At 36.6% G+C, this 14,513-nt stretch overlaps 1 protein-coding gene across 12 annotated transcripts in view; it reads left to right on the top strand.

The window, feature by feature from the left end:
• The window catches only part of LMNTD1 (lamin tail domain containing 1), a 523,246-nt gene that overhangs the window by 199,754 nt on the left and 308,979 nt on the right, over window positions 1-14,513 (top strand). The window contains exon 3 of one of the 12 annotated variants that reach the window (XM_045465475.1): window positions 13,283-13,318. The exons of the other annotated variants lie outside the window; for them this stretch is intronic. The gene's annotated coding sequence lies outside the window, so the exon portion shown is untranslated. The remainder of the gene's footprint in view (window positions 1-13,282; window positions 13,319-14,513) is intronic. 12 annotated transcript variants of the gene reach the window in all.

Genomic DNA, 14,513 nt, shown 5'->3' with positions numbered 1-14,513 from the left:
ATAGATTTCATCTCTAAAAAATCAATTTTTGTCTTTTTAATATGTTCTATGTCTTTACTTAATATGTTTAATTTTTCTGCTATATTTTTGAACATATAAGACATAACTAGAATTAATAATTTAATGCCTTTGTTGACTAATTCTATACCTGTGTCATTTCTGAATCAGTTTTGATTGATTATTTTATTTTTCTCCTCTTCATACCCTGTAATTTTTGGTTGCATGATAGACATTGTGTAATTTTCCTACTTAAGTGCTGGATATTTTTGTGTTCCTGTAATTATGTATTAAGCTTTGTTCTGGGACAGTTATTTGGAAATAGATGATCCTTTTGGACCGTTCTTTCAAAGTTTGTTAAGAGGCACCAGAGCGATGATTAATCCAAGGTTAATTTTCTCCACTGTTAAGGCAAAATATTTATGAGTATTCTAATTCATTCCCCATGGATCATATAGTTTTCTATTTTGGCTATTGGGTTGGCATTATTCCTGCCCCTTTGAGAGTGTCAGACACTGTCCCTCTAATAATTTCTACTGGATCTTTATTCAGTATGGATAGTTTCTTTGTACACATGCTTAATCAGTATTCAACTGAATTCTTGACAGGGACTTTCTGCAGTTCTCAGAGTTCTCTCTGTACAGCTTTCTCCTTTCCTGTACAATGCCCTGGAAACTGTAACCACCTTGACTTCTCCAGATTCCTAGCTCTGTCTCCTTACTTCAGGGAGATTGCCAGACTCTGCCTGTATTTACCTTCTCTGTGCTGTGGCCAAGAAATGTTCTTCAAAGGAGTAAGCTGCAGCAATTATTGGGCTGACTTTGCTTATTTTCTTTTTCTTAAGGTCATTGTCTTTGTTGTGTCAGGTCCTGTTGTTTCATATATTTTGTCCATTTTCAAAGTTTTTTAAATAGGAGAGCAAATACATATCCTTTTAGTCCTTCTTGGTCAGACATAGAAGTCAGAGTGAACTATTTTTAGAAATATTATGACAAGTAGATCTTCAGTGGAATGTGGAAACTAACACTTATTGAGAATCTATTATTTTGGGCTCTATGTTCAATTCATATTATCTAAACCACAAGGTGAGATAAATACCATGAACTCAATTTATAGGTAAAAGAGAGACTAGAATAATTTATACAAAAGCATACAGCTAATAAATAACAGAGCTAATTTAAGTCTAGTTTTGTTTTCTTCTTGAAGACATTCTCACACTAGATAGTCCATATAGACCTCTGCTAATAAATTTTCACCCTTAAAAGTGTATTTACCAGCCTACCACCAAACAATGTTCTATTGGAGCCTATAGGAGGAGACTTGGCTCACAGGAACATGTATAATATATGGTTTTCCTAATTAAGTCCAATATCTCACATTGGTTCCTCAGAATGGGTGAACAAAAGACCATAATGCATCTCAATGTGACCAAATAATAATAGGTCAAAACCCATTTCCTACTAATGCCAGTTTAGCAGCATCATCTACATATTCAAAGGCTTGTTTGCATCATTTCTACATAGTGCTTGAAGTTGAGATTCATGTATTGGTATGCTAGAGAATTTTTACTCTATAGTCAATGTGCACATTTTGTTTTGTTTTGTTTTTTAGAATTCAAAAAGTAGCATGGTAAATACTTTAGCTACAATTTAAGGGGAAAATATATAACTTCCAAAATAATTCCTGGACCCAGTGTTTCTGGACTTTGATCAACTGGAATGTGTTGTATAAATGAATCTCCCTTATTATAATAACATTGTACTCTCACAGGGCAGACACAGGGTTTTGACCCTCTGAAGTGACCCATGAGAGAGGCTGAGCCACTGAGTAACCATGGGATATAGCAGTGTTATCTCTCTTGCACCTTAACCTTTCTTGTGGCATCTTTCTTCCCAGAAACCAATTCTTTATCATCATGTTGTGAAACATTATCAGTGTACCCTCAATCTCCCACACACCTTTCCACAAGTGAGGAATGCCTGGGAATCATATCTTCTCACTATTGGAATGGGAATCCTTATATTGAAATGTTGTTGTCATTTGCTTATCATGAAAAGATGAGAAACACTGAGATGGGCTGTTGATATCATGTGCCTATCAAATAAATTTCAGTAAATTCTTCATAGATAAACAATCCTTCTTGAATATTTAAATAAATGAACAAATATATATTGTATTCCACTCAAGTTATACACTAACTTTTATACACTCTCTTTATATAGCTAAATGTATCTATACTGGTACTTAAAAACATGCCAATTGAGGTGGAAAGTTTTTGGACATAGAACTTCGGTCAATGTCCAAATATGAAAACATTCAGCATTAGAGTAAAGAAGGGAATTGGGAATTCATCTGTTAGGGGCTAATTTTCACTCAAAAACATTCCAGATTTATTAATGTAACTGTTTACATAATTCAAGAACACGTGTGCATTACATTTGTAAAATCCATGGCATGAGTAGACCCTGTGAAAGGACAGTGGCAGCAGCCAGAGGTGCAATGAGATCAAAATTTCATTCTTTAAAATTACAAACCCTTCAGACAGTTAGCATAAGGTCTTGCATAGAGAAAGTGCTAAATAAATGTTTGCTAGATTTGAATCAAATAAAGATTGATCATACACATGAATGCATTGTTTCTGGGAAAGTCATGTAGAACTTGACCACATGCCTATGGATTCTCCAGGTTGGCCGCTCCTCTGCTGGCTCCAACTATTACCATTATTACTATTACTGTCGTGTCCTGGGACATTGTACTTCTGGCCTTTAGAGTGAGGTTTTATAAAAATCAGCACATAAATTAAATGTCTGGTCAATAGCAGACAATATGTATTGTCCAATACTTGAATTGTCCACATGATTAAATATATGACTTCAAACTTTTTTAGTACTCCTTCAGGACAGATTTAAAGAGTTCAAATTGAAGTCAAAACTTCAAATTTATTTTCAATTATATGTAATGTTATAAAAGCTCCCTTAGATGTGAGAAATGGAAAATAGTCTCTTACTATTTACCTTTTAGGAAAATGACCAGCAAGCAGAAAAGGAAATGTACTCACTAGGTGATATAAAAACCAATACTATGTGGTTACATGTATGGAGCAGACTTTTAAGCCAGTTACCAAGTCTAATTCAAGAACATGTGACAATGCACCTAGATTCCTAGATAGTCCCAGAAGGGAGACTCTGGACATCCTACACCCAAGCAAGTAAGGGCTGGAGACATTGAGATTATGAAATTAAAATCATTAATTATGTTAGATGTTGTTCCATATCTACACGGCCACTCCTTCAATTCCTTCAGAGCTCTTTGTTTAAATGCCCCTTAGTAGAGACATCTTTATTCATCACAGTCTTATCTTTATCTAGTTCCTCACTCTGTTATGTTTATTCTCTTTCTTCTTACTCTGTTTTATTTTTCTTATTAGCACTTATACCACCTAACATAATATATATTTACATTAGCTTGTTAATTTCATTAACAGGAAATTTCGTTCATCCACTTCTGTGTTTCTAGCACTTATAACAGAAGCACATAATATATGCTCTATCAATCATTCACTCAATCTGTATTAATAAACACAATTGAACATATGGATAATTATTATCTATATACTACCTGCTCTGAACTAAGCATTAGGTAGATAGTAAAGAACTGGCTGCCTTCATGGAGTTTACTGTTTTGTGGGATGATCAGTGAAGCTAAGAAGCTGAGATGTCAGTTTTCTCAATAATTTGTCTCTTTATACTCTTTACTCCCCGCTTCAAAACGTAGCATTACTGCCAAGGAAGTAGTGCTCTTCACAGGTTAACAGACCCTCAGGCAGTCTAAATAACTTTTCCTTTTGAACTTCAAAGCTGTCTTTGATGTTCATTATAGTGTCTGGAGAAAGCTAGCACATGGTAAGTTTTGCCCTCACATCTGTTTGGCTGACCTCATTGTTCTGTGCTCTCTCAGGCCAAAGGACACAAAAAGGACAATGACTGTATCTAAGGGATGAAATATTTACTTGACCTTTTCCTCTCAGAGAACACTCCATCCTGGCTCACCTAAATGTCTTGGGTCTGAGGTTAAGCTATTTTCATGACATGGTCTGGAAAATTTCTAAGCAGTTTCTCAGAAGGCAGAGGTGTCTCTTCCTCAACACCACTATTCTTTCCCTAGAAAACACATAGTACATATTATTCCACCTGGAAACAGGAAAACATTAGGCTTACCAGAATGTAATCAGGCTGTTGGTTGTTAAAGTAGAAGTTCAGTGCTACTGGGGCAGCATGGCACAACTGAGAAGAAAAGCAACTGAGAGGCCAGAGGTCATGTATTTGAGTCTGTAATTTACTACTTGCCAGCTCTGTGACCTTGCTGAATAAATGCTGAGAATAATAGCAATATTTATCTGCTATGAAAATGTTGAGGGTTAAATAGGAGAATATATGTAAAATGCACTAAGCACTTGTTATATATCTCATTCAAAACTTTTGCTGTCATTAACATTAGAATAACAGCTCAGATTTCTTTCTTTTTTAATTTTTTTTTTGGCAGGGAGAGCACAAGTGAGGGAGGGGCAGAGACGGGAACAGAGGATCTGAAGCAGGCTCTGTGCTGTCAGCACAGAGCCCAGCATGGGGTTTGAACCCATGAACCGTGAGATCACGACCTGAGCTGAAGTCGGACACTCAACCGACCGAGCCACCCAGGCACCCCAATAGCTCAGACTTCTTAATATTAGATATTTAGGATAAAGCCTAGATATTAGATTCCAGACTAACTCAAGCAGCGTCTTTATTTAGATTTAAATTTCGGTATTAAAAATGAGAGATTTGTGTTGCATCTTCCACTGTTATCGTCAGTACATGTCTGTGGCTATTCCTTGCATATGAATACCAACTTCACGTTTGTACATTGACATATACATCAATGAATTGATTAGTTGACCAATTGATAGAGGTTTATATTCTGACTTTCCCAATGAAGTAAAAAAATTCTCATGAGCTTTCTTGCATCTGCCATCTCCATACTTCTCCACAGTCCAGACCTCACAATATGTCCTTCCTGCTTCCTAGAGCTGTGGACACAGGGACCACAAATTCCTCCACATTTATACATATCAATAAAATTAAAAGAGAACCACTGATTGAAATCTCCTAAACTTTAAAGTTTATCATTTTCTGACTTGAAGTAATCAGTGTCACTTTCTTATTATTTACTGACTTGAGTGACCAATGTTCCAGAGAGAAAAATTTATACTTAGCCCTTAGGTATAATTAGAAGTCTGCCCCCTGTCCGAACTGCAGCTCTAACAATAAGCTAATAAGCCACTTTCATAGAAAGATTGAGCTTCTGGGTCTATTGCCTTTTGATGTGCCCTGGGGAGTGGTAGCTGTTTAGAAATTATTTCTCTGTTGGTTATAGTCCTCTGGGGCCTACTAGCATAGGTACCAGTGGCCATCAGACCCAAGCAATGTAGCGCAGGAGCCATAAAAATCAAGGCACCAGAGAAGGCTATAAACTTCCTTCTGGAAGACACAGGCAAAGTGGAGCAAGGCAGAGAGAGTGTGCAAAGATGCATCCACCGGCTTGGATGTGCCAAAACAGAAGCCTGCCCCTCAGGCCAAAGTGCCTGGATGCAAATAGGCCTCTTTCTCAGGAAGACCAGGGTGTGTTTCAGCCTGCTATGTCTGCAGTGCCCTGGGAGTGATATTCTGCCAAGAAGTGAATCTCTGATTGCTATAGTCCTGTGGGACACAGGAATGCAAGCTTACCTTGGTCTCCAGGGCCAGCCAATCAGAGGGTGTTCCCTGGATGGCAGCTGCAAAACTGGGTCTCCAGATGTAGGTAGAAGCTCCCCTTCGAGAGGTACTGACACTCTTGTGTGCAGCAGCAGGAGAATGCAAAAATGGTGAGTACTGTTTGGAAAGAGGCAGAGGGGAAGTACAACAATGGTTCCCACTGAAAACAGAAAAGAAAAAGAAGAAAAGAAAAGGAAAAGAAAAGAAGAAAAAAATAAGGGAAAAAAGGAAAAAAAAAGAAGGGGAAAAGAAAATAGTACCTACTGGTTTTAGCAAGGCAGAGCAAGGGCAGGAAGACGTCACCTACCAGCCTCTGTCCCTGAAGAATATCTCAGCAGGCTGTTGCACCTCAGACCAGTGCTTCAAAATTAGGAAATGAGACTCTTTCACACAAAGTCTAGGTGAACTCTTTTCAAAGGCTGTTTCTGCACTGGGCCCTGGGGCAGGTAAGTCTGTGGGTGAGCCCTTTAAAAGCTGTTCCATAGCTCACCACAGCCACATGGGTCTCATGGGCACAAGCCCCAATGGTCTTCAAGCCAGGTGTTTTGGGGATTTGTCTCTCAGGTGGAGCCTCAAAAGTTGGAGTGCCTCATGTGGGGTATGAACCCTTCACTCCTCAGGTAGAAGCTCCTGGTTTTGAGTCTGTTCCCAAATGTGGGTTGCCACCCCAGTGTTGGGGCTTATGGCAAGAATGTGTCTCAGCCTTTCCTTTCTGCTTCGAATGTGAAGGGGTCTCTCTCCCTTAGGTTTTTTAGGGTTTATTTTCAGAGGAAATTGTTCCATATATAGCTACAAATTTGGTGTGTGCATATGTGCATAGAAAGAGGTGAGTTTACGATCATCTCACATCACCATTTTGAACTGGACCCCCTATTTATTTTTTTACATCAATTATTTTGTGTTAAAAGTAAATTATCAAAAAGTAAATTGTAGCAATTGTAAATGGGATCAATTCCTTGATTTCTTTTTCTGTTGCTTCATTATTGGTGTCTAGGAATGTAACAGATTTCTGTGCATTGGCTTTATATCCTGTGACTTTGCTGAATTCACGGATCCGTTCTAGTAGTTTTTTGGTGGAATCTTTTGGGTTTTCCATATAAAGTATCATGTCATCTGTGAAGAGTGAAAGTTTGACCTCCTCCTGGCTGATTTGGATGCCTTTTATTCCTTTGTGTTGTCTGACTTCTGAGGCTAAGACTTCCAATATTATGTTGAGTAACAGTGGCAAGAGTGGACATCCCTGTCTTGTTCCTGACTTTAGCGGGAAAGCTCTCAGGTTTTCTCCATTCAGGATGTTAATGGTGGGTCTTTCATATATGGCTTTTATGATCTTGAGGTATGATCCTTCCATCCCTACTTTTTTGAGAGTTTTTATCAGGAAAGGATGCTGTATTTTGTCAAATGCTTTCTCTGCATCTATTGAGAGGATCATGTGGTTCTTGACCTTTCTTTTATTGATGTGATGTATCACATTGATTATTTTGCAGGTATTGAACCAGCCCTGCCTCCCAAGTATAAATCTCCCTTGGTCGTGGTGAATAATTCTTTTAATGTATTATTGAATCCAGTTGGCTCATATCTTGTCGAGGATTTTTGCCTCTGTGTTCATTAGGGAAATTAGTCTGTAGTTCTCCTTTTTAGTGGGATCTTTGTCTGGTTTTGGAATCAAGGTAATGCTGGCTTCATAGAAAGAGTTTGGAAGTTTTCCTTCCATTTCTATATTTTGGAACAGCTTCAAAAGAATAAGTGTTAACTCTTCCTTAAATGTTAGGTAAAATTCCCCTGGAAAGCTACCCTTCCAGCCCTAGACTCTTGTTTTTTGGGAGATTTTTGATTACTAATTCGATTTCTTTACTGGTTATTGGCCTGTCCAAATTTTCTATTTCTTCTTGTTTCAGTTTTGGCAGTTTATATGTTTCTAGGAATTTGTCCATTTCTTCCAGATTGCCCATTTATTGGCATATAATTGCTCATAATATTCTCTTATTATTCTTTATATTTCTGCAGTGTTGGTTGTAATCTTTCCTCTTTCATTCTTGATTTTATTTATTTGAGTCCTTTCCTTTTTCTTTTTGATCATACTGGCAAGGGGTTTATCAATTTTGTCAATTCTTTCAAAGAACAAGCTCCTGCTTTCATTGATTTGTTCTACTGCGTTTTTGTTTGTTTGTTTATTTGTTTGGGTTTTTTTTTATTTGTTTGTTTCAATAACATTGATTTCTGTTCTAATCTTTGTTATTTTCTGTCTTCTGCTGGTCTTGGGTTTTATTTGCCGTTCTTTTTCCAGCTCTTTAAGGTGTAAAGTTAGGTTGTGTATATGAGACTTTCTTCCTTCTTTAAGAAGGCCTAGATTGCTATATACTTCCCTCTTATGACTCCCTTTGCTGCATCCCAGAGGTTTTGGGCTGTGGTGTTATCATTTTCAATGATTTCCATGTACTTTTTAAATTCCTCTGTAACTTCTTGGTTAGCCCATTCGTTCTTTAGTAGGATGTTCTTTAGTCTCCAAGTATCTGTTATCTTTCCAAATTTTTTCTTGTGATTGATTTCGAGTTTCATAGTGTTGTGGTCTGAAATTATTCACAGTATGATCTCGATCTTTTGGTACTTGCTGAGGGCTGATTTGTGTCCCAGTATGTGATCTACTCTGGAGAGTGTTCCATGTGCACTTGAGAAGAATGTGTATTCTGTTGGTTTTAGGATAAAATATGGTCCTGTACATATCTGTTAAGTCTATCTGGTCCAGTGAGCCATTCAAAGCCATTGTTTACTTGTTGATTTTCTGTTTAGATGATCTTTCCATTGATGTAAGTATGGTGTTGAAGCCCCTTAATATTGTGGCATTATTATCAATGAGTTTCTTTATATTTGTGATTAATTGATTTATATATTTGAGTTATTTTACATTTGGAGCATAATTGTTTACAATTATTAGAACTTTTTGGTGGGTAGACCCCCTAATTATGATATACTGCCTTTTTTATCTCTTGTTACAGTCTTTATTATCAAATCTAGATTATCTGGTATAGGTATGGCTACTCCAGCTTTCTTTTGGCAACTGTTAGCATGATAGATGGTTCTCCATCCCCTTACTTTCTATCTGAATGTGTCTTTAGATCTAAAATGGGTCTGTTGTAAATAGCATATAGATGTGTCTTTTTTTTTTTTTTCTTATCCATTCTTTTACCCTATGTCTTTTGATTGGGGCATTTAGTCCATTGACGTTTAGAGTTAGTACTGAAAGATATGAATTCATTGCCATTATGTTGGTGGTGTTCTCTGGTCCTTTCTAGTTTTTGTTGCTTTTGGTCTTTTTTTTTCTTTTTCTTTTCGTCTTTTCTCCCCTCAGAGAGTCCCTCTTAAAATTCCTTGCAGGGCTGGTTTAGTGGTCACAAATTCCTTTAGCTTTTGTTTGTCTGGGAAACTTTTTATCTCTTCTTCTATTTTGAATGACAGCCTTGCTGGATAAAGAATTCTTAGCTGCATATTTTTCCATTTAGCATATTGAATACATCCTGCCACTCCTTTCTGGCCTGCCAAGTTTTTGTGGATATGTCTGCTGTGAACCTGATTTGTCTTCCCTTGTAGGTTAAGGCCTTATGTTCCCTTGCTGCTTTCATGATTCTTTCCTTGCCTGAGTATTTTGTGAATTTGACTATCATGTGCCTTGTTGATGGTTGGTTTCTTTTGAATCTAATGGGAGTTCTCTATGCTTCCTGGATTTTGATGTCTGTGTCTTTCCCCAGGTTAGGAAAATTTTCCACTATGATTTGCTCACAAAAACCTTCTACCCCTTTTTCTCTCTCTTCATCTTCTGGGACCCCTATGATTCTGATTCTGATGTTATTACTTTTTTATAAGTCACTAAGTTCTCTAATTCTTATATCGTGCTCTTTTGCCTTAGTCTCCTTTTTTTTTTTTCTGCTTCATTATTCTCCATAAGTTTGTCCTCTATATCACTGATTTGCTGCTTTGCTTCACCCATCCTCGCCACCATGGCATTCTTTCGAGATTGCAGCTCAGTTATAGCATTTTAAATTTCTTCCTGACTAGTTTTTACTTCTTTTATCTCAGAAGAAGGGATTCTAACCTATTTTCAACCCCAGATAGTATTCTTATTATCATGATTCTAAATTCTGGTTCAGACATATTGCTTGTATCTGTGTTGATTAATTCCCTGGCTTTCATTTCTTCCTGTTCTTTCTTTTGGGGTGAATTACTTTGTTTTGTCATTTTGAAGGAAGAAAAGAAATTAATTAAGTAAATAAATAAATACATAATTAAAAACAACATTAAAAAAATCAAATAAAAGATGCTAGATCCTAGGTGTGTTTTGGTCTGGTTGTTGATCTCTATTCTTGATAGAATAGAGAAAAAAGGGAAAGAAAAGAAAAGAAAAGAAAAGAAAAGAAAGAAAAACAAAGGAAATCGTTTAAAAATTTGAAAAAATGAATACAATAAAATAGAATAAAATGAAATGATGAACGTAGAATAGAATTTTTAAAAATTACAAAAAAGTGAAAAATATAGTAGAAAAAATTAAAGAAAAATCTTTTTTATAAAAACAAAAAATAAAAATAATTTTTCCCTTTCTGTATTCAAGAATAAGAAAAAGGGAAAAAAATAAATAGATGCACCAGCGAACAGAATGAAATAAGATTGAAATTACATCCAGTTTCCCCTAGAAGTCAAACTATGAAGCACTTTATAATCCATAAACTAAGCTGGCGGAGAGAATTGTGTTCCTCAAGAGCAGCGTTGGTCCAGTTGTGCGGGGCTTAGTGTAATGGCTCAGTTCTCCACTAGATGGCGCTGCTTAATTTACTCGGGGGGATTGTTGTGGTGTTTGTAGGCGTGTATGTGCATGCGCCGGAGGGGCGAAAATGGCATCACCCAGCTACCCGGCTCTAGTTTCAGAACTCTGTGCTCTTCCTGACCGGCAATCAAGCACCCTTCCTTTGTCTCTGGCTTCCGTCCACTCCCACTTCTACAGTCTGTGACCAAGTCTTCAGACTACCAGGTGGCAACTCCCTCTCGAATTTTACCTCAAATGGGGCTGTTTTCCAACCCCTCACTTCTGAGGGGCTGCACTTTGACCTGTTCAAACCCTCTGGGCGAGGGTCTCCCCAAGCAATGGCGGGAGTGCAGGCCACCCCGGGAACATTCACTCCACCGTCCTGCTGTCGCTGTCCAGAGACTGCGGCAGGTGCCCACCCACACCAGAAAAAGTTCGCGTGATGGCGTAGCAGCAGCGTTTCAGGGATTATGGTAAATCTCGTGATTTTTCTTTTGGATATGCATGCAGGAGTAGAATTACTGGTTTATAATGTATATACCTTTACCTTTACTAAAAATGTCAAATTGAATTTAAAAGTGGTTATACCAATTTAGACTCTCAGAAATAGTATACAAGGAACCTAATACAAACCTTAATACTCAGTGGGAACTCCAAAAATATTTATTATTGTGCTGAACTGAGGACTAATATGTTTAAGTGTTAATAATCTAAGTTACTTACCATAATATGGATTACTTTATTAGATCTTTTTGTATATATTTTTATTTTATGTTCCATATGTATATATATATGTGTATGTATATATATATATATATATATATATATATGTATATGTATATGTATATGTATAAAGAGAGAGTGTGTGCGAGCAAGATGGGGACAAGGGCAGAGGGTGAGAGAGAATATCTCAAGAAGCATGCTCCATGCTCAGTGGGGAGCCCAACACAGGGTTTGATCCCAGGACCCTGGGATCATTACCTGAGCTGAAACCAAGAGTTGGATGCTCAACCAACTGAGCCACCTTGGTGCCCCTAACAGATCTTTTATTGAGATAGATTTGATAGGGATGGGGGAAAAAAAATAACAAGGGTCTTTGGTACCTTACAGAATGGGAAGATTAGGGTTACTGAGTTGGTATAGAAGGACAAAAAGCCAGAGAATAGAAATAAGCCTCTTGTTTGATGATTTTTCATAGGGCCAGCTTTATTTCCTACCTTTCTTCATGACACATCTAATCTAACTCAGCTTTTGATCCAAACATACAGTTTTAAAAATTTTATACATAATTGCTTCCTACAAATATTTTTGTGCATCTGTTTTAATTAGAGAGATAGAGAGAGAGAAGAGCTAATTATCTTCCTCTTAATAACAGCACTTCATATGCTTGGGAACCATGTGTGAACAAACGCTCCCTTTTCTAAGCTAAGCAAGAGCAGTTGCTTTTCCCATCTGATGTATTTTTCAATAATTGAACATGTTTATCATTTTCCTTTGGGATTGCTTCCAAACCCCCCTCTTCTTTACAGTGTGAGGCTCCAGACTGTCTCCATTATTCTAATGTGAGCCTTGCTCCACTCCAAATATAGGACTTAGACGGAAAACCCAATTTTGCTTTTATATTCATTTCATTACAATGTGAACAGAATGTAAGGTTTGTGATTTATCTTTAGATAATTTTAATAAGCATCTGTAGGTGTGATTTTGCCATGCTGGGGCAATAAATAACAAATTAAATTGGTAAAAGCCTTCCTTTCTAAGATACAAAAATAAAACAATGTGATTTAAAAGACCCATAAAAAATACTGACAAATTTTAAATGGTATATGAAATAGAAGAATACAGAGTAGCAAACCTCAAGATTAAGAAATTACTAAGTACAACATCTAATTAGATTTTTCTTTTTTTCCTGTACAAACAAGTTCCCCACTTTACATAAGGATAGTTAATATTAATAGGAATGAATGAGATTTGGAATACTGTTTCCAGCCATTGGAAAATAAGAAAACTAGAGTAATATTTATTAAATGCATTTATCATAGTCTTTTCTGTTTCTTTCCTAAGTTATTTCACAAAGGAAACATTTCAAAAATGTGTAAGACTTAAACTGAAATAATTATAATTATAAATTATAGTAACAGTTTCCTGAATAGGAAAAACATTAACGTATTTTTTCTAGCTTTGTTGAAATATAATTGACATATAACATTGTATAAATAATGTTAACATATTTTAGATTGGTATTTCTTCCTTTTGGAGGTATTAACAGCTTAGGAAGCAAAATAAAAATGCTTTGTCTATAGTTTAAAGAAATATTTGTATTATCACAAGAAAGACAGAAGTCTTTTATCCAAAGTTTCCCAACGTTTGGATCTCACTTAAATTAAGATGTAAAATCCAAGAAAGAGAAGTTGTGTTATAATTAATGCCTATGTTAGATGAACTCATTCTAGTTTTTGAAGATCAAGGTGCAGAGAGATTCCTTGTCCACAGCGAGGATGTTACACATGCACAAAGAATATCAGGCCTATGCCCTTCCCTAAATTGAAGCCTAGGGTAGAGATTCTAGACAGTTAATTTTGGATTAATGAAATCTATTTGTGGAAATAATGATCAACATAATGACCATAATAAGGGCTAAGAAAATAATCCCTCTTTCTTTCTTTTTTTTTTTTTTTTATTATCTTTTGAAAACCAGCAGCATAAGTGACCTGTGGACCTCCACTACTTAGAGGAGGAGGTATGTTTAATCCTTATGTTCATTTATAAAGCATTTAGCTTAAAAGGCAAAGAATTATTCCTAGGTAATTGTTTCTTAGAGCAGATTTATTGTGACTAGAACATTTGTGTTTATGTGTGTGTGTTTGGGAGTGTTGTTTTCCTGGGCACATACAGAAGACAGATTGTTGACAGTAAATGTTTAGTCAAGGGTGAGAATACTTTTGTTTTAGTTACAGATCCTTTCTACCAGCCAGATGATATTTTCTCCTTTAATCAGTGCCACAGAAGCTTTTGTGCATTATAGGAATGCTGCTAAATATGATGGAACAGCCACATCTTTTAATTTAGTCCCAGTAGGAGAATAAGCTATTCTTCTTTTACTAGGCGACAGACGGAGACTTTTTATGTTACCTAAGGCTCAGCTGTGCGAAGCCTTTGAGAGATGGTGCTATCATGTTGGACTTCTTGAATCATTTACCAGAAGCAAATGGCTGTCTCTATTTTCTCCAAAGCATTCCTTTTGAATTGGAAGGCTTTTTGGAAATGAACCTATACAGGCAACATGTACACTTTTAGGACATTGTTCCACCGTCTAATTCTTAATAGGTGTGATAGGACAAAAGTAATTAACATATGAGGAAGGTTGTGGTTTGGCCTGCTCAATTCCCTATCTTTCCCTGAATATAGAGGAAGTTTCCACCAATTCCAGGCAATTCTTAGGCTTTTATGATGCAAAATTGATGGAATGAGGATTAGACAGAAAGGCCCAAACCAAAGTAGATGGATTTTTTACAGAAAAGAAGAGCCCAGAAGAGAACTAGTGTCTAGAGGTCTGTAGCAAGGCACATCTTTTGCTAGGGGGCTCTGTGAAGAAATTACATAAAGAAAGAAATTATATAAAGAAAGAAATCTGGATCACAGAATGATGTGGAAGCATAAGCAATTTCTAGGGAAGGAAAGAAAGTGGCTTCCAGGGCCTTGGGGCATAATATAATAGGAAAAGAAAGGATTTTAATAAGTTTTGTTGTTTATGTAATGTTTCCTCTTTAAAGATGTTGAAATATGCATATAAACATTGGATGTCCTGTCTGGATTACATATCTCTGAATTTAACAGCCCTCTGGGACTGAGCCAAGTGACCAAGGCTTCCTTAGGATTATATCAGTATGATTGTTACAGGCTTTTGTAATGGGTTTTTTGTTTTGGTGCTT

Source organism: Leopardus geoffroyi, chromosome B4 (assembly GCF_018350155.1).
Source record: "Leopardus geoffroyi isolate Oge1 chromosome B4, O.geoffroyi_Oge1_pat1.0, whole genome shotgun sequence".
Taxonomy (NCBI): domain Eukaryota; kingdom Metazoa; phylum Chordata; class Mammalia; order Carnivora; family Felidae; genus Leopardus; species Leopardus geoffroyi.
The sequence above is the reverse complement of the archived record's forward strand: the minus strand, read 5'-3'. Positions and strand labels throughout refer to the sequence as shown.